The sequence below is a fragment of the Ursus arctos genome, unplaced genomic scaffold (genome assembly GCF_023065955.2).
Source record: "Ursus arctos isolate Adak ecotype North America unplaced genomic scaffold, UrsArc2.0 scaffold_9, whole genome shotgun sequence".
NCBI lineage: Eukaryota > Metazoa > Chordata > Mammalia > Carnivora > Ursidae > Ursus > Ursus arctos.
In genome coordinates, this window is record NW_026623111.1 from 16,126,832 (window position 1) to 16,146,508 (window position 19,677).

The 19,677-nt window shown below is 38.5% G+C and overlaps 1 protein-coding gene across 1 annotated transcript in view; it reads right to left on the reverse strand.

Annotated features, from left to right (window-relative positions):
- The window catches only part of KCNIP4 (potassium voltage-gated channel interacting protein 4), a 528,135-nt gene that overhangs the window by 485,491 nt on the left and 22,967 nt on the right, over window positions 1–19,677 (reverse strand). The gene's annotated exons all lie outside the window — the stretch shown is intronic.

Below are 19,677 nucleotides of genomic sequence, written 5' to 3' on the forward strand. Positions count from 1 at the left end.
AAGGGGTTTATAACCTGGTTGGGGCATTTGAATAGGAAACAGGCAATTTAAGTCCAATACCATTTATGACAGAGATGGTTTGGGGAGCTATAGGAGGACATCTAGTCCACTCTTGGAGTTGATAGTCAGGATAACCATGCTTCCTGGACAAAAGCCATGGCTCAAACGAAGATATGAAAAATAAAGAATATTGACCTAAGAATCTTAGGTGGGGGACATTGCGAGTTGTGAGGCATATCTATCAGGAAGGAGAAACAGCATCTGTAAATGTTGTGTACAGGTAGATTTTGTCTTGATTAGGGGCCTACAGTACCTCAGTATGGTTGGGAAGGGCAGTATATGAGATCATATATCAAGAGGTAAAATCAGGACCATGAGCAGGGGCCTTGTCCACCCTGTCAAAGAGGCCAACTTTGGTTTTATAAAGAAGAGTGATAAAATCACAATTGTCTATAATGAGGAAGAAGGACTGGAAAGCTGCTAAGAAGATGGGGAGACATCCTAGAAGGTTACCTTAATGATCCAAATGAAACCTGGCTTTCTAGTGATAGAAGGTATAGAGATGGTCTGTTGGATCAAAAGCTAATTGGGACATCTAACAGACTGGGTTTGGTGATTGACTAGATACCACAAATAAGGGCCAAGGGGACTGCTACTATGGGGCAGATCCAAGGAATCCATTGATAAGCTATTCGCTGTCTCCTTCTTTCCCATTCCCCTTTTAGAGTGGCCTGCGTGAAGACTGCCATGACCACCATGACTCACGTAAATGAAGTTAGAAATTCTAAGGTGGAAGAGAAATCAATCCTCAGAATTTGGGGGAGGAAAAAAAAAAAAAAGATTGAGGCTGCATGAAAAGAACTGGGACTTTGGGAGTCAGACCTCAAATTAGGTAGCATCCCCAACAGCTGCATGACTTCTAGAACTGTTCTTGGTTTTGGATGTAACCTAAGAAGAAATATTTGGCAAGAGATCTTAAATGGAATGCAGCTTAGTTCTATCCTGTTACTCTTCCATTTTTAAGCAAAGCTCATCTAGGTTTACTGTGTTGAGCACCTCACTCAACAATCAAGTCAGGTGTGATGGGGTGGAATGTGGGTGGTAGCTTGTCATACTCCAGTTAAATAGTTTGGCCACCAGGCAGTATCATTGGCACAAAGACTTTTCAAGCTCTGAGCAATCTTCGACACTGTCTAGGGCAGTGGTTCTCAACATTTCCTAGTAATGGGCTTTTTAAAAAATCGAATTAGCACTTATACGGAAAGGCAAAATGGCAACTATGAAAAGGATGAAAAGTGGAGCTGCTTTGGTTGAGGAAGGCCTAAGGGCCCAGACAATAGGCCCTCTCTCCTCTCCCACAAAATAGCAGTTCTTTAGGAACCACAGGCAAGTACTCATAGACCTGAGAGGTGACTTTGTCCTAAGAGGAGGATAGCAACTCAAAAGCACTCCGATGACAGAGCACCTAGAAACTGGGCTGCTAACAGTGTAACAGCCATAGATTTACTCTATCCAATGGACCAAGGTCAATTTTAATTACAGAAAGCGAGAATATGTCACATATAAAAATTACTTATATGCATGAAGAAATTCAAAGATCAAAATAGGATCTGATATTCTTTCTTACTTTCTACATTAATAGATGTTTGTTATTTCCTCTTTCAGTGTATCTTCCTCCAGAACCTTCTAGCAGACACCAATAATTTAAGGAAAGATTATAAAGGAAAGCTTAAAATTGCAAAAGTTCTATCCAATATTTTTTTTTCCCTAAAAATGAGAAATGGTTGCATTATTTAACTTAGCATAGAGAGAAGCAGGATTCAGCTTACAGTACTAGTACTTCCCAGGAATATGGTTTGAGAACCAGTGTTTTAAGCTACTCATCTGATTTTAATATATAAAATCTGAGGCATACAGGAGGTCCTTCTATGAGACCACTAACCAAAAGTTTATTTGTTTATTTTTCTGAAGCAGTGTCAGGTCGTGGTCAGACACTACAGACTAGAATCTTTAGGTTGGAACATTAGTGGGATAACACTTCATCCTTGCTTTGATAGATCAGATGAATCTGAGACATTTGAATGAGTATTTATTTTACTCTCGTCTTTCCTGATGGAATGGAGACAATTAGAGAGGGGAAAAAAATTGCTTCTTATATCTAAATATTGAGCTTGCCATCTAGACAAAGCGAAAGCTGTTGGTAAGTCGGTCAAAAGATCTGATTCATGCTCTGAGACGCTGAATTTCTGGAATGTGACATTACTCATGCAACTTGTGTTCATCTGAGTTTTTAACATGTGTTATTTATGATTCTGAGGGTGCCAGTGCTTATAAATACTTCTTGGAAGCAACTATACAAACACTGTCCAAAGGATTGACGGAGCCAAAAGGAGATGCCTAGATGGGGACTTCCCGTCTTTGGTCACCAGCGCGTGGGGAGAAGGAGTAAACATGGTAGTGGTCTTGGCCTCATAATCACTACAGGGTGCTTTTGACCAGCATCTCTAGAAGCCTGGGATCAATAGGAGAAACAGAATCTTTCCGTAAATGAAGCAGCAGGTTGCTAAAAGGCTCACAATGGAAGAAAATAGAACAGCAACTATTGGTGAAAGCAGGAAAGGAAAAGAGTTATCAAGTAGTTTGGCAGTAATTTATCGGGACTGGGAAAGCAAATCATTAGCAATCACAAAAAGCTCTTAGGATAGGGCAAGGCAACGAGGTAAAACTATTAGAAGCACTCACAAAGACTGCTACGGTCTTTCTCCATCAACACCCCATATGTTTGACTCATTTTGCTATTTTATTTAAAGAACCGTCATTACCTAGAAAAAATTGCAGAATATGAAGAATACCTCTTCTTAGTCAAATAGTGTTATTATTTGTGGTGACTGCATTACTGGCAATTTATCTTGAGGCAGCTACCATCCAGTGGTCAGGTACATAGCCTCAAAGACAGACCGCTGGGCTTCCTTCTCAGCTAGGGATTTTCTGGACATTTTCCTTAACCTCTCTGTGCCATTGTTTCATCACTTATAATTCAGTATAATAGTAGTGCCCACTGCCTAGGTTGCTGGAAAAGCAAATGAGTGACTACATGAAAAGCACTGAGAATAACATTTGGCATATTATAAGGACTATATTAGAGTTGGCTATTATTATTTATTCACATGGAAAAACCACACCAAATTATGATAACAGCTAATATTTACTGAGTGCTTTTTGAGAGTCAGACACCATGCTGAGCATTCTGTATGCAAGTATACCATCATGGCCACTTATTAGGCAGAATTATGATTATCCCCACTTCACAGATCAAAAAACTGAGCAGCAAACCCCAGCTCTCTCACTCTTTATCATTACTCTTTACCACCTCTTGAATATGAATTCTGAAATCCTTTTTCCAGTACTTTCAAATATCTCCTTCGTCTCGTAGAGCAATTAAAGAAATGAATGGTGGGGGAATGGGATAGGCCGGTGATGGGTAGTAAGGAGGGCACGTATTGCATGGTGCACTGGGTGTTATACGCAACTAATGTATCATCGAACTTTACATCAAAAACCAGGGATGTACTGTATGGTGACTAACATAATATAATAAAATAAACAAATAAATAAATAAATGTACTTCACTAAAAAATGGTGGTTAAGCCAAGGAAAGAAGAATTAAGGCAGACTATTCTTATTTAATTCAGCTCAACAATCCATACCTCTCTAAGCCATGACACTGCTCTCTCTGTATTCTGTTTTAATGCCATTATTTTACTAGGCAACTTGTACATATAAATATTTTATTCAGACCATTCTTTCGTGCCATTAGGATGATGAAAGGCATGCATGCTAATGAAGTTTTAAGATCCTCTGATTTTTTTCTTTAAAGTCAATTGTCAATTATCTACAGCAGTTATTCTAAAACTAAGAAATCTCACTTCTATATTTTCCTAATGGTATCATCTTCGTTTAAATGAAGCATTTTAGTGGCAACGGCCCTATGAATACCATGATTAGACAACAGTGTCTCATTTTGTCGCCAAGGATGATATAGGCAGATTCTTAAAGTGCTGCTTTGCTGACAATACAGTTGCCGCTATTTATTGTTATTCTTAATTATTACTGAGAGTACATCAAAAGTTGAAAAGGATAATTGAATGTACATTTTCCCTATTCGTTCAAACTCTTCTGAGAAGCCCATGGTCCCTCTGACTCCATCAGTGTAATCTTTTTTTTTTTTTTTTTTTTTAAAGATTTTATTTATTTATGTGACAGAGAGACAGCCAGCGAGAGAGGGAACACAGCAGGGGGAGTGGGAGAGGAAGAAGCAGGCTCACAGCGGAGGAGCCCGATGTGGGACTCGATCCCGGTACGCCGGGATCACGCCCTGAGCCGAAGGCAGACGCTTTAACGACTGCGCTACCCAGGCGCCCCACCATCAGTGTAATCTAAGTGTCTACCCACTGCACCTCAAGTGCTCATCTAATGAGTCCATTTATAGACCCAACTACTTCCAGAGAAGTCCCCTTCTGTTGTGGATTGTTACTGATGGAAAGCATGTTGGGCGGAGGCAATATTGTGTAATGGAGAGACTGCTGCTGAATGATCTCCCGCAGAAAGCCTGACTTCCTGTCTTACCCTAGCTCTGTGAAAGCCATTTCTGTCCAAGCAATCACTCAGGTCAAGAATCTAAGAGACATCTTCAGACAGTGACCGTGAGAAGGATGCCTACTGGCATCATCGTCTTCTATGTCTGCAGCAAGAAGGATAATTGACATTTCCTCGATCTTATATAAATTCTATCCGGCCATATTAAAGACAAACAATGTAACATCTATTTCTAGGCAAACTGCAGAGCTCCTAAGCAACACTGCTCCTGACATGGAACCTGCCACACATCCTCTCACTTTTTCTCTTACTAAACCCAAACCTCATGGGGAGTGGATCACATGTTTCCATATTCTACAGGTATAGCTCATACGTCCTTCCACTGTTGCACTTTCTATCCAGTATGTTTGCATACGTGTATGCATGCATATGTGTGTGTGTGTGTGTGTGTATTTGCATGCATGTGTGTGTATGTGTTTGCCTCCATTTGAGTGGGGTTCTCCATGGGCAAGGTCCTAGTCATAGCTGAACCCCAAATGTGGAACAGTCTCTGGTATGTGGTAAGACAGGAGATAGTCAATAAATTCATGCAGAGTAAACAGATGATGGGTAAAAAAGTGGACTAAGGTTTTGCTTACAAGTCTTGGAGAAATCAATTTCTCTCTACTTAAATTTAATCTTCCATTAAAATTTGTTTTTAAAAACATAGTAATCTATGCCCTATGAAACAGATGTGTCATGAAAATCATACTGAGAACATTGGTGAAAACCGTCTATATGCTGTGAAGCCCCATGTGTGGCAGATTAAAATACTGTGGACCAAATAAAGGAAAAACAAAGAAGGAAAAACTGCCCTTACAGGATTTCTCAAGATGTGTACTTTTTGGAAACCATGTCTCCGTTCACAATCAACAATTTAAGGAAGACTTTAAGATTCTAATCACAAAAAGAAGAATCTTTATTTCTCCCTTTGGGATATGACATTTAACAAATTAATTTAGAATCCTTTAAGACCAACAGAGCTAAGAGGAAATTGAGAACACTTGTACTAATCACTTCCAACTTCAATGTAGAAGGTCATATATCTAAAAGGTTACTACAATGGAAAAATTCAATTACTAGGGAGTCCTAATGAGCTTTACTTAAAATAGCACAGAACTATAATGTCTTCAAATGTAATGAAAATCATCGTATTTCCTCAAATACAGGCATACACCATTTTATTGCGCTTCGCAGATATTGCGTTTTTCACAAATTGAAGGTTTGTGGCTCTGTTTTTCAAACATCACTTGCTCGCTTCATGTCTCTGCATCACATTTTGGTAATTCTCACAGTATTTCCAACTTTTTCATTATTATTATATGTGTTATGGTGATCTGTGTTCAGTGATCTTTGATGTTACTACTGTAATTGTTTTCGGGCACCATGAACTGTGTCTATATAAGATGGTGAACTTAATTGATAAATGCTGTGTGTGCTCTGCTCCACTGAGGAGCCATTCCCCCATCTTTCTCCCTCTCCCCCAGCCTTCCTGAGACACAAAAATATTGAAATTAATCCAGTTAGAGGTGCCTAGGTGGCTCAGTCAGTTAAGTGTCTGACTCTTGGTTTTGGCTCAGGTCATGACCTCAGGGCCATGAGACTGAGCCATGCATTGGGCTCCATGCTCACTGTAGAGTCTGCTTGAGATTCTTTCTCCCCCTCTGCTCCTCCCCCCTCCTCGTGCTCTCTCTCTCAAATAAATAAATAAAAATCTTAAAAAAAAAAATTAAGCCAGTTAATAACCCTACAATGGCTTCTAAGTATGCAAGTGAAAGGAAGAGTCACAGGTCTCTCACTGTATATCAAAAGCTAGAAATGATTAAGCTTAGTGAGGAGGCATGTTGGAAGCCAAGATAGGCAAAAAGTTGGGCTTTTTGCACCAAACAGCCACACTGTGAATGCAAAGGAAAATTTCTTGAAAGAAATTAAAAGTGCTACTCCAGTCAACACACAAATGATAAGAAAGCAAAACAACCTTATTGCTGATATGGAGAAAGTTTGAGTGGTCTGGAGAGAGCAAAGCAGCCACAGCATTCTCTCTAGCCAAAGCCATATCTTGGGCAAGACCCTAACTCTCTTCAATTCTGTGAAGGGTGAGAGAGGTGAGGAAGCTGCTGAAGAAAAGTTGGAAGCTAGCAGAGGTTGGTTCATGAGGGTTAAGGAAAGAAGCCATCTCTGTAACATCAAAGTGTAAGCCTAAGCAGCAAATGCTGACATAGAAGCTGCAGCAAGTTCTCCAGAAGGTCTAGCTAAGATCATTCATGAAGGGGGCTACACTAAACAACAGATTTTCAGTGTATATGAAACAGGCTTCTATTGGAAAAAGATGCCATCTAGGACTTTCACGGCTGGAGAGGAGAAGTCCACGCCTGGTTTCAAACCTTCATTTAAGCCAATGCTCATTTACCATTCCAAAAATCCTAGGGCCCATAAGAATTATGCTACATCTATTCTGCTTGTGCTTTATAAATGGAACAACAAAGCCTAGATGACAGCACATCTGTCTGTTTACAACACGGTTTACCGAATATTTTAAGCCCACGGTTGAGACCAACTGCTCAGAAAAACAGATTGCTTTCAAAATAGGACTGCTCATGGTCAGTGCACCTGGTCACCCAAGAGCTCTGATGGAGACGGACATGAGATTCATGTTCATGCTTGCTAACACAATATCCCTTCTGTAGCACAAGCATCAAGGAGTCATTTCAAACTTCGAGTCTTATGATTTAAGAAATCCGTTTCATGAGGGCTATAGCTGCCATAGATTCTGATTCCTCTGATGGATCAGGCAAAGGAAATTGAAAACCTTCTGGAAAAGAGTCACCATTCTGGATGCCATTCCGAATATTCATGAGTCATGGAAAGAGGTCCAAATACCAACAGGAACAGGAGTTTGGAAGAAGTTGATTCTAACCCTCATGGATGACTTTGAGGGGTTCCAGACTTCAGTGGAAGCAGCAGCTGCAGTGTGATGGAAATGGCAAGAGAACTCAAGTGGAGCCTGAAGATATAGCTGAGTGGCTGCCATCTTAGGATAAAACTTCACCAGATGAGGAGTTGCTTTTTACGGGTGAGCAAAGAAAGTTATTTCTTGAGATGGAGCATACTCTTCATGAACATGCTGTGAAGACTCTTGAAATGACAACAAAGGGCTTAGAATATTACATAAACAGAGTTGACAAAGCAGTGGCAGGGTTTGAGAGGATTGCCTCCAAATTTGAAAGAGGTTCTACTGCAGATAAAAGGCTATCAGCATCATAGGCTACAGAGAAAGCTTCAGAAAGGAAGAACTGATGGAGGTGGCAAACTTCATTGTTGTCTTATCTAAGAAGTTGCCACCGGCCCCTCCCCTGCCCCAGCCTTCTTCAGCCACCACCCTGATCAGTCAGCAGCCATCAACATGGAGGCAAAACCTTCCACCAGCAAAACGATTGTGACTTGGCTAAAGGCTCACATGATGATTAGTATTTTCTAGCAATACAGTGTTTTTAAATTAAGGTATGTCTATTGTTTTTAAGTCATAATGCTATTTCACATTGAACAGACTATAGTATAATGTGAACCTAAATTCTACATGCACTGGGAAACCAAAAAATTCATTCTACTCACTTTATTGTTTTTTTTTTTAAAGATTTTATTTACTTATTTGACAGAGACAGCCAGCGAGAGAGGGAACACAAGCAGGGGGAGTGGGAGAGGAAGAAGCAGGCTTCTACCGATGAAGCCTGATGTGGGGCTCGATCCCAGAACACTGGGATCACGCCCTGAGCCGAAGGCAGACGCTTAAGGACTACGCCACCCAGGTGCCCCATCTACTCACTTTATTGTGATGTGTGCTTTATTGCCGTGGCCTGGAACTGAACCCTTATCTCCAAGGTATGCCAGTACCGGGAATAATTTGGTAAGTACATATATTCTCTCTAAGCACAAGTGCTTGACATCTGCAGAACGTAGGAGCCAAAGTCCTAATATTTAAATATTGCAGCAAGTGGTCTAAATTTATTGACACAAACAAATTCACTCAGCTGGTGTTTCTATACTTGATATCCCTTTTCTGTTTGATTTCTAGAAAAGAGGGAGAGGATCTTGCTTCAAAATCACTACAAAGATTGTTAATTTGATTTTTTTCCCCTGGCTTAAACAAATAATTTTTTAAAGAACTTTTTAAAAAGTGAGTGTGATAGTCTGGATTCATAGAATGCCAAAACTTAAAGAAATTGATCATTACAACTCATTATACTCAAAGCTGGGGCAATTTCTGAAAGAAAACTAATACGGGTCCAGCTGTTCATATTCAGATCCTGTGGGTCTAGAATGAACCCCAGGATCTGGAATGTTTAAGAGACACACATTGATTTTGATATGCTGACTCATGGATCTGCATTCGTGTCTATGATTTTCTATTGAGTCCTTTCACTTTATGTATGAAAAAACATATGAGATCTTGAGATGAAAAACACTTTTCCCAGACCCTTTGGACTCTCACAGCTAACTCATGACAAAGCCATGATCATCATCCAAGTCTCTGACTTCCGGTCCACTGTTCCTCATATTATAAGACACTGCATTCTAGAAGGTCACACACCTGGGCATCCATTGGTCAACATGTACTTTTTGATCCCATACTGAATGCCATTGGCCACATGAGATCATAGCGATAGAGAGATACATAAAACAGGAAACCCAAACTCACAGAATTCAGCCTCATGGGGCAGAATGAACAAATGGGCACTCAACTCATACAAGTGTTCATAGTTACAGTTTTGACACTTGTTAACACAACTCCTATTTATTGATAATCTTAGTGTAGGCATGTCCAAATGAAAAACAAAAAGAGTTCATTCAATCCTCTCAAAAATCCTACTAGAAGTTACAGTTGAGATTCACATTTTATAGAAAAACGGGTCCTTGAGCAGACAATTCTAACACAACTTGACAAATAATACATGGTTGGGACAGGATTCAAACTTTGTTCTGTCCACTTTGTCTTCTCCCTTCAAGCTAATTTGGGGCTGGGCATTTTTTACAAACTCTGTAGAATGTGGAGTGCTTACGCCTCTTCTTCATGCACAGGGTGAGTAAGGGAAAGGGGGGAGGGGTAAGGAGCATGACTTTATTACTGCTGACCTTCCCCTGTCATGTGGAAGCGGTGCCACTACCTGAAACCCAAGTGGAGTGACCCAACACCTCAGGAAAATAGTAATCACTATTAACAGCACACTGCCACCCTCCACCATCATCCTCAGGAAGCAGGGGAGTGTTAGCATAACCACTTCCCATCTGTCCCAGTGACACCTGGGTCCTTTGTGTAGCCTCCTTCGTTCTTCTGGACACCAACAATGAAGAAAGGGTAAGGAGTATACAAGACCATGATCCTATCCAAAAAAATCTGTCCAAGTTGGAATTACAAAACAAAAAGAACATGCCATTTACAATGAGCATATACTGGGAGGTCCTTAGAGCAGTCTAAGAAAGCCATGAGTAAGAAAGATTTTTTTCCTATCCAGGGACTGTTAAGAGATGTTTATGTTTCTTCAAATATTTCAAATGAGAATAAATCAGACCCGAAAGAACTGGAAGGAACACAGAACAGAGGCTGGGAACTGAATGTACTCTGGGTAATGGAGAGGCTTTGAGTTTGATGGCCTCAGGGAAGAGTCAGAGTAGGAGCTTCTCCCCTCCCTCTGCTCCTTTTCAGTACCTGCTCTGGGATATTTCATGGTCTGGAGCCACACAGACCTGGATCCCAGGACTTAGCAGCCAATGGCAAGTCCCTAGAACCTAGAGCAGGATTGTTATAAGGATTAAATAAAATGTAAAGTGATTAGGATGCATTTACTACCCACAAGTCAGTAGTATTCGTTTCATTATTATGTTATAATTATTATGTATCTGAGAGCATCAATTAACTATAGCACACGAAAATACTTTTATATTAATATATGAATTAAGATTGTAAATATAAAATGTGCAAGTGTTTTTTAAAAAATTCAACCGTATTTCATAAGTAAATGTGAAATTGATTACATACATTAACAGTAACTTGGGTCATGAGAGCATATACTTACAATAAATAAAGATTAAATAAGCAGGAAATATGATCTATAAGACCTTTACTGGGTATCAGGCACAGATCAAAGTACTCTACACCCATTACTCATGTAACCCTCATAATAGTCTTAAGAGGTAGGTATCTTACTCTAATCTGATTTTACAGATGTGAAAACTGAGGCACACAGGAGCTAAATTCTCGAGAGTCTGCACTCACTGTCACTCTATTGTGCCATCATTCCAAACAGCAATTCTGTTGCATTGGGTTTCTTTAAAATATTTTTGGTCATTGTCATCAAATACCTTATGAACTAGTAATTCTTCTGTAAACATCAGGCCAAGTGGAAAAACTCCCTAGACATTTTACAAAAGCTAAAATGTTTGTTAAAAATTCTTTTTTTCAGGCACCTGGGTGGCACACTCAGGCGTGTGACTCTTGGTTTCAGCTCGAGGCATGATCTCAGTGTTGTGGGAACGAGCCCAGGGATCAAGCCCCACATTGAGCTCCACATTGAGATCTACGTTCAGTGCGGAGTCTGCTTAAGATTTTCTCTCCCTCTCTCTCTGCCCCTACCCCTGCACATTCTCTCTCTCTCTCTTCTCTGTCTCTCTCAAATAAATAAATCTTGGGGTGACTGGGTGGCTCAGTCAGTTAAGCACCTGACACTCGATTTCAGCTCAGGTCATGATCTCAGGGTTGTGAGATTGAGCCCCGCCTCAGGCTCCATGCTTAGTGCAGAGTCTGCTTGCGATTCTTTCTCTCCCTCTCCCACTGCCCCACCCAGCGCTCTCTAAATAAATAAATAAATAAATAAATAAATAAAATCTTAAAAAAAATAAATCTTTAACAAAACTATTTTTCCTCAAAATTGAGTTCAACTAAACGGAAGTGTTAAATATTGATGCTGAACTAATATCAATAATGTCAATTAATTCTAATAAATTGATGAAATCAAATAGAATGATTAATATCCTCAGAAATCTTTCATTGAGGACTCAGTGCCTGGCAGTGCAGTATGTATCATTTTAACCCTCTTACTCTCATGGAGAATGTAATATTTTTTTCTCATCTTGCAAATGTGGAAAGCAAGAGCCAAAGAGAGTCCATGATTTACATGATACCATTCAGCCAATAAGTGACAAATCTGGGATTTAGGTCCAGTTTGGCCTAATTCCTCAGATATTAAACTCTCAGAATGTAGTATCAAGAAACGGAATCATCATGCCTTGATCAGACCAAAGCAAAGCAGGGTAGGAGCATAACTTCTCTATCCTGAACTCTCTGTTTTTTATTTAGTTAATCATTAGTTAAGAAAAAAAAATCTGGGGTGCCTGGGTGGCACAGCGGTTAAGCGTCTGCCTTCGGCTCAGGGCGTGATCCCGGTGTTATGGGATCGAGCCCCAAGTCAGGCTCCTCTACTATGAGCCTGCTTCTTCCTCTCCCACTCCCCCTGCTTGTGTTCCCTCTCTCGCTGGCTGTCTCTATCTCTGTCAAATAAATAAAAATAAAATCTTAAAAAAAAAGAAAGAAGAAAAAAAAATCTTTCCTTTTGCATGAGCTGAGCCTCCTCTCCATATTTCTTAGGACCCTACAGTCTTAAAGGGTCTCTAGATTTTTTTTTGTGAATGGGTACAGATCCCAGATCACTTATTAGCTGCATGGTGGTGAGCACATTAAGGTTCCTATGAGAATAAAAGCAGATAAATTGCTCACACACACAACAAAAATCACTGAGTACAAGACAAATCTCAGTTATTTCATATCTCTGTGAAATTTCATCTTTTCAACTTCAGCATCCACCTTCTCTCACTGTATCTGCTTGTAAAGAGTTTTCTTCCTTATGATTTTGCTATCTATTTTTTCACCTTCCTCATCTAATTCCTTTACAAGTAAAAGAAATCCATAATCCTGACTACTCGTTAATGAAAGTATAGTTTCTCAGAGGTGTTCGTTTGATGGGCTTATGAAAAGAATTTAAACCAGAGAGCCAGAGAGAAGTAAACTGTTGTGCATAATAGAGAAGAGCTGGATATTTGGGGAAGCAGTTGGTGGAAATTCAGGCATGAGAACAGGCTAAGAGAAAAATGCCCTCCAGGGACAAGGGGCTGAAGAAGACTCTAAAGCGCAAAAAGTTTCAGTAAGGAATTTGTGTTGTGTTCTACCATATGGTATATATTAAAAATTCTCCCTCCTTTTGAAAAGCATCAATGAAGTCAAAATTTTCACTGATGTTTTTTGTGTGAGTGAGTCATTTTTGAAGACCATGATGAGTTGCATATCTGGGTCTGTGAGGCACAAGTGCAGTCCACAACATCACAATAGCTTGGGATCAGTGGAGCCAGGAGTGCAAAAGTCACTAGGAATCCACAGGTATCCTTCTGAGGCTTAGGGCTTACCAAGGCCATGAGAATAATCCAATCCATTTCTCAAAGGCCACAGAAACTCCAGCTGACATTGGGATTATATGAAGATTTGGTAAACACATTGGCTATGGCCTCATCTGAATCATGATTGTTATGAATTGAATGGGTCCCCCAAAATACATTGAGGTCCTAACCCCCAGTACTTGTGAATATGACCTTATTTGGAAATAGTCTTTGCTAATGATCAAGTTAAGATGAGGTCATTGGGGTGGGCCTTAGTCCAATAGGACTGTGTCCTTACAAGTAGGGTACATTTGGACACAGAGATAGACACATAGAGAGGGAAATGATGTCAAGACACAGGAAGAACACCAACTACAAGCCAAGGAACGTCTGAGGCCACCAGAAGCTAGGAGAGAAACATAAAACAGATTGTCCCTCAGAGCCTTCAGAAGCAAACCACCCCTTACACACCTTCTTTTCAGATGTCTGGCCTCTAGAATTGTGAGTCAATACATATCTGTTGTTCAAACCTCCTCATTTGTAGTACTTCATTACAGCAAATCTGGCAAACTAATACAATGCCTGAGGGGAGATAATCCCCACTGGGAATCTTAATTACAGCTGATGATCACTTGAATTATCCCTTTTTGTATATAATTACTTACTTCCTTATTGAGTAATCTCATTGTGATATTTATCCTATCCATAATTTTTTTCTAAATAAGCTAACTTTCATCAAGTGCTTACTCGTCATTTATTTCCCATTTAATTCCCGTGTCAATCATAGGACCCCGGCATTGTTATCAACCTCATTTTACAGATGAGAAAACTGAGACACAAGAATATTCAACAACCTGCCTAAGGTCACAGAGCTAGGAAGTAGCCCCACTGGGGTCGTACCTGTGTGGACCGAGGTCAAAGCCTAGCTTCTCGGACACCGTAGGATACTGCCTCAGCAGGAGTTAAATCAACTCTTTTGCTGCACCTCCTTCACCTTTAATTCTAAGAGCCCTCAACAAAAGGCAATGGGATGTTAAGATTTCCTTTGTTAAATAAAATCATGCTGGCTGCCGGTAATCAAAGTTCTTCCTTCCCTCCTTCTTCTTTAACGTTCAATGTAATTTACACAAAAATTTTAGTCATAAGCTATGTATACAGCAATGCCATATCTTGATGTGTCTATTTAATATTTATTAAATAATCTTTGCCAGGAAAGAAAATGAGGTGACAAATTTATAATTAGAAGTTTCAGCCACCATACATAAGGAGATTATAGTTTCCTTACTCTGTGGAGAGCTAGGGAGGACAATGGAGCACCAAACATGTCTTGTCAGGCTAAATGCTTCCTAATCTTACTATTAGAGTAGGTACATGAATACACTCATGTCCTTCAGACCAGATTTCATATCATTTGATCCTAAGATGATAATAGTGAGCATAGTGCAGTGGGTTTGAAGCTCTTTCACTTCACCTTGAATGATGTATTTCATCTATTTTATTTAACCTGGCCAACACTGCTAGTTTTCCTATTCAATATCCATCCTGCCTCCTTCCTTTCTAATAGAAGCCTGATTTTGTTCAGGATGACAGGGGCCCAGCTATAATCCTCAACTTCCCAGACTCCTTTGTAACTAGAAATAGTTTTATAATATAGCTGTGGCCAAAGGAGGCTGTTAGGGACTTTTTGGAATATTTATTTATTAATCTATTCATTCATTTATTTCAATATAGGTGCTACCCTTTCCTCCTTCATTATTTCTTTTCCTTTCTGTCTAGAATACAGACATAAGGTTGGAGCTGGAGCAACCCTGTGGAAACTACAGGTAATAAGTATGAGTGACAAAAGCCATATGCTAAGCACCGTGGACAAAGATACAAACTTGATCAGGCCTTCAGCTTTTTTAGTGAGAGGAAAGGGAAAAAATAAAAGAAAAAGAAAAAGAAAAAGTCTCATGTGAGTAAGCAACTCAAGTTCGATTTCAGTTTCAGAGATCCTAATTCAATTTTCAACTGACGAATGTTAGGAAATCAGTTCCAGCCCCAGAGAACAGACCCAGAGAGAGAGGCACATTTCAGGATCTTCTGATGAAATGGCTGGATTTTTAACTCAGCAGCCTAAAGTAAAAGCCACTAATAAATAAGGTCTTCTCAGTTACACAGGTGATGCAATCAGCATGCTATTATCTCACTCTGAAATATTCACAGACAGTCCAGGGTGGAAAGGCAGAGGCCGAAACAAGTAATAATAGGGATTCAGAGGAAACATTTAGTACAGGGAGCAGAGGAAAATACGTTTTAAAAATACATTGATAGCTTCAGATAAAATGTTTTCAAAGGTCACAAAAAAGGGAACAGAAACAAGTTGTCATTGTAGAAGACAGTAATAGACTCTGGGAAATTTAAAAATGTGTTAGCAGACATAAAAAGGAATTCTTTGAGGATGACAAAATAAATTTGAGGGACTCTCATATGAAGAAATATGGGGGAAAAAAAGAAGTGGTGGAAAATAGGAGAAAAACATTTAGAAAATTTCAGGATCAATTCAGAAGACCCAATATCTGACTAATAGAGGTCGCAGAAAGAAAAAGCAGACTCAATGGCAGAGAAATCCATTTCTAAACAAATAAAGCAAAATAATTCCCCACAATTTAAGGCTTAGGTTTTCAGATTGGAAAGGCCTACTGAAGGCACAAAACAGTGAAGGGCAAGAAACCACACTGAGGCACATGATCTGGAATTTCAGAACACTGGGGAAAAGATAAAATGCTAACAGCTTCTGGAAGAGAAAAAAAGAAATAGTTTAGACTAAAAGAATGGCAGTGGGCCCTTCTGCTCTTTTCTTTTCTTTTCTTTTCTTTTCTTTTCTTTTCTTTTCTTCTTTTCTTTTCTTTTCTTTTCTTCTTTCTTCAAGATACTGAAAGACTGAAAAAGTAAAGCTTTAAAATTTTGAGGGAAACTGTTCTTCAACTTAGAATTCCAACATAAACTAGAGCTTGCGTGTGATGGCAGATTTTCTTTTAAATCTGAGAATGAAAGAGTTCTTTAAAAAATTGCCTCTTTCTTTCTTAGGAAGTAATAGAAGACATACTCTACTAACTGGAGGGAGGAGCTAGTAAGAAGGGGCCAAGAGCTGTAACCCAAGAGAGAGGCAAAGGAAAATCTAAGTGAGTCTTGGGAGAAGGGTTGGCAATAGCTCTAAATAGGAACAAGAGAAGAGGGTCAAGGAAAGATTTCCCAAGGGGAAAAATGGACTTAGGGGATTTTAGAATATGTCTATCTGTACTAGGAAGAGAACTACAGTTTGAGGTTGAGATTGAGAATTGGAACTCATACATGCATAGAAAAGTTAGCTAACTAAAAACAAAATGCCACTATTAACGCCAAGGAAAACAAAAAAGCAAAGCTCATTGTATACTATCTCGAGCATTGAACAATGCTGAGTGAAAAAAATGGAAAAATGGAGGAGGGGTCTTGGGTATAGAGTAAGGGGTGTTTTAAAAGAGTGTAATCTTCACCTTCCATACATGTAAGACAATAAGTAATACTTGAAATTGAAAGGTCAAGAAATGTAAGTAAGAACAAATTTATTATAAAAGTCCATAGTAGAAGAAACAGACCAAAGTTTTCAAGAAGTTGCATCTAAGCAACATAATTCAGAAGTAGAGTATTTCCAGTGGCTGTTTTTTGATTGTTTATTTTATTTTTGTGTTTTTCTGTTATGATGGAGGGTCACAAGTTTGAAGTACAATTTTAGTTTAGTTCATGTACTATTTTGATGAAAGTGGATATGAAATAAAAATATTTGATTTTCAATTTACCTTTAGAGAAAATTGATCATTTTTTTATCTTATTTTATCATACAGAATTTTTTAAAAATAACATACATATTAGCTATTTTTTTTCTAGCTTATCATTATTATGGATGTACAGAGCAGATTTTCTACACCTTTATCAAGTATTCCCTTTCTAGTATTTTAAGCCTGGTCTTTATCATAATCTTGGTTCTGTGACTTTTCATTATTCGCTCATTCAGTCATTCTTTCTCCAAATACTTATTCAGCCAGAACCCATCTAGGCACTGGGGATACAGCACTGAACACAATAGACTCTCATAATAATCACTCTCTGCTGACATCAAGGTTTTATTTTGGGAATGTTGGGACAGTGTGACATTGACCAAGTCATGTAATCTTTTTGAGTTTTGGATTCCTAATCTGTAAAATGGGTATAATATTACCTACCCATTATTCTAAAATGAATTTTGAGAATGTGTCCAGATTAAAATTTTCCTGTGTTAAAGAAAGCATCTCACAAATCAGTACTTTAATATTCAAAGTGTCAATTTCACAATTATTTCTAGCACTCACAAACTGGACTATTGGGGATAAGGCCATCAAAAGCATAAAATGACCACCGCGTTTCTCTTTAGTGCTACTAGGCAGATTTCCCAATTCTGCATCTAGTCATTCAGTTTTGTCTAAATATTGATGTTGTTATTTGTAGAATATGCAGTCCATATCCATTCCATTCTTTTTCTCTGCTTATGAAAAAACAATCTAATAAAACTATTCAAAATCAAAATGCACTCAACTGCATATGATGCAAAAGAATGATTCTGCTGAACACAGCAGCTATAAAATGTACCCCAATTCCCTGCCCATCAACTTGGATTCTGAGACTATTTTGTAAATATGCAGAGACAAGCCTTTTTTATATTTGTTGGAAGGTCAAGAGTTTTGGAAGTGAGGAGGTATAAGGCAGACTGGAATATATTATCATATATTTATTAAACAATTTATTGGAAAGAGAAACATACCAGGCAGATTGCAAAGTATAAGGCAAGCACCTGTGACTTCTACCACCTGCTTTATGCCACTATCACTTCTTAGCTTGCCGACCACAAAGCCTCCAGACTGGTTTTCCTGCTTTTGCTTTGTCCCCTGCTCCATGAAGCCATTAGCTAGAGTAACTCATTGAAAATATGAGCCATATTATAACATTCCTCTGCCCCAAACCTCCATTGTCTTCCCTAAAAGGGCAAGTTCCCTGCAATAATCTAGAAAAAAGTATTTGTCGAATGCAAGAATCAATCCATCAATCAATTAATCACCAGTGAAACTTGGGTCATACATACAACTGGATGCTTGCCCTCAGTGGCTTGTTAGGTGTTAAAATCAGAAAACAAAAACAAAAACAAAAAACCCCAATCAGAACATTAGAAAATAATTCAGTCTTGGGATCCAGGACAAGCAGTGTGAATAAGGACATTTTGAGAAGTTAGAAAAAGAAGTTCCTTGTAGAGCAGACACACACAGGACTGAATTAAGATACTGACTTGATTTGTCGAATTTAGAAGTGACAGGCCCATCTTGAAGGTTGTAGACAAACTTGAGCTCAAGTAAACTCTTATCTGGCATCCAATAAATTGCAACTTGATTAAGTGGTATCTTTGCACATATATAATACAAATCCAATTAATATTCTCATTAGTCTTTCAGACCCTGAATTCAATTGGAATTCAACAAGAAGAGATTAAATTATACATGACATCAGGAGAGTATTGGTTCTATTTTTATTGCATTCTAATTATTTGAAAATTGGTAATCTATGTACATATGGCAACCTCCCGATGACATGAATATTGGATTAAGTCAAACACCCTGGCATTGACAACTAACTGAGTTGATTTCATCTAATGAGATAGAGATGTGGAAAACACCTATGGGCCTTTCATCACAGGCTGCAATCCTTCTACAGATTTCTTGGCAAAGAAAGAAGGAAAACAGATTCTATAAAAGAGTGGTTTTCAAACCATATCTGCCTCTTTCACCAGCAAACTTTCAGTTCTAGACCACTGCCTATTGTTTGCTTGGCTGACTTCTGAAATGGACTGGTTGGTTCTCAGGTACCAGAATATGATCAGCAAAGAGACATGAAACAATTCATTTAAATAAGTAAGTAAGTAAATAAATAAATAAATAAATGTGTATATGTATACGCACATGATATATATATCTATCTATATCTATATCTATATCTATTTATATCTATATCTATATATATATCAGGGAAGTTCTAAGTAAAAGCCATTATCAGTTTAAGTAAAGCTTAGAATAATGTTTCTGAAATTTCAGTTATTCACAATCACCTCCAGTATCTTTACCAAAATCCGTAATTCATTATGTTATTGTTATTTTTCTTAAATTACTTCATTTAATTTACACTTAAATACATTATTTTTAACGGGGATATTATATCACTACCAAATTGCAAATAAGTTTCATTTGCCATAGAGAGGTAACTATAAACACAATGAAACAACATTGTTTTGAAGTTTTGGGTCTGAGTTCAGAATTGTTATCTCTTTTCAAAGAAGAGACACAAAAAAATGTTTTTGATGTAGTAAGGACTGGCACCAAAAGGAGACCATCTCATATCTATAATGTATGGGTTGAACAACATTAGGAAGGATATATATACCTCCCTACTAATAGTATGTTAGTAATGATTACCCATATATCACCAAAAAGTATCTTGTGCCATCATGATACTTCCCTTTAACTTTGGGAAACCATGATTTAGAATAATGATTTTCATTTTTTATTTAACTATAACCCACTG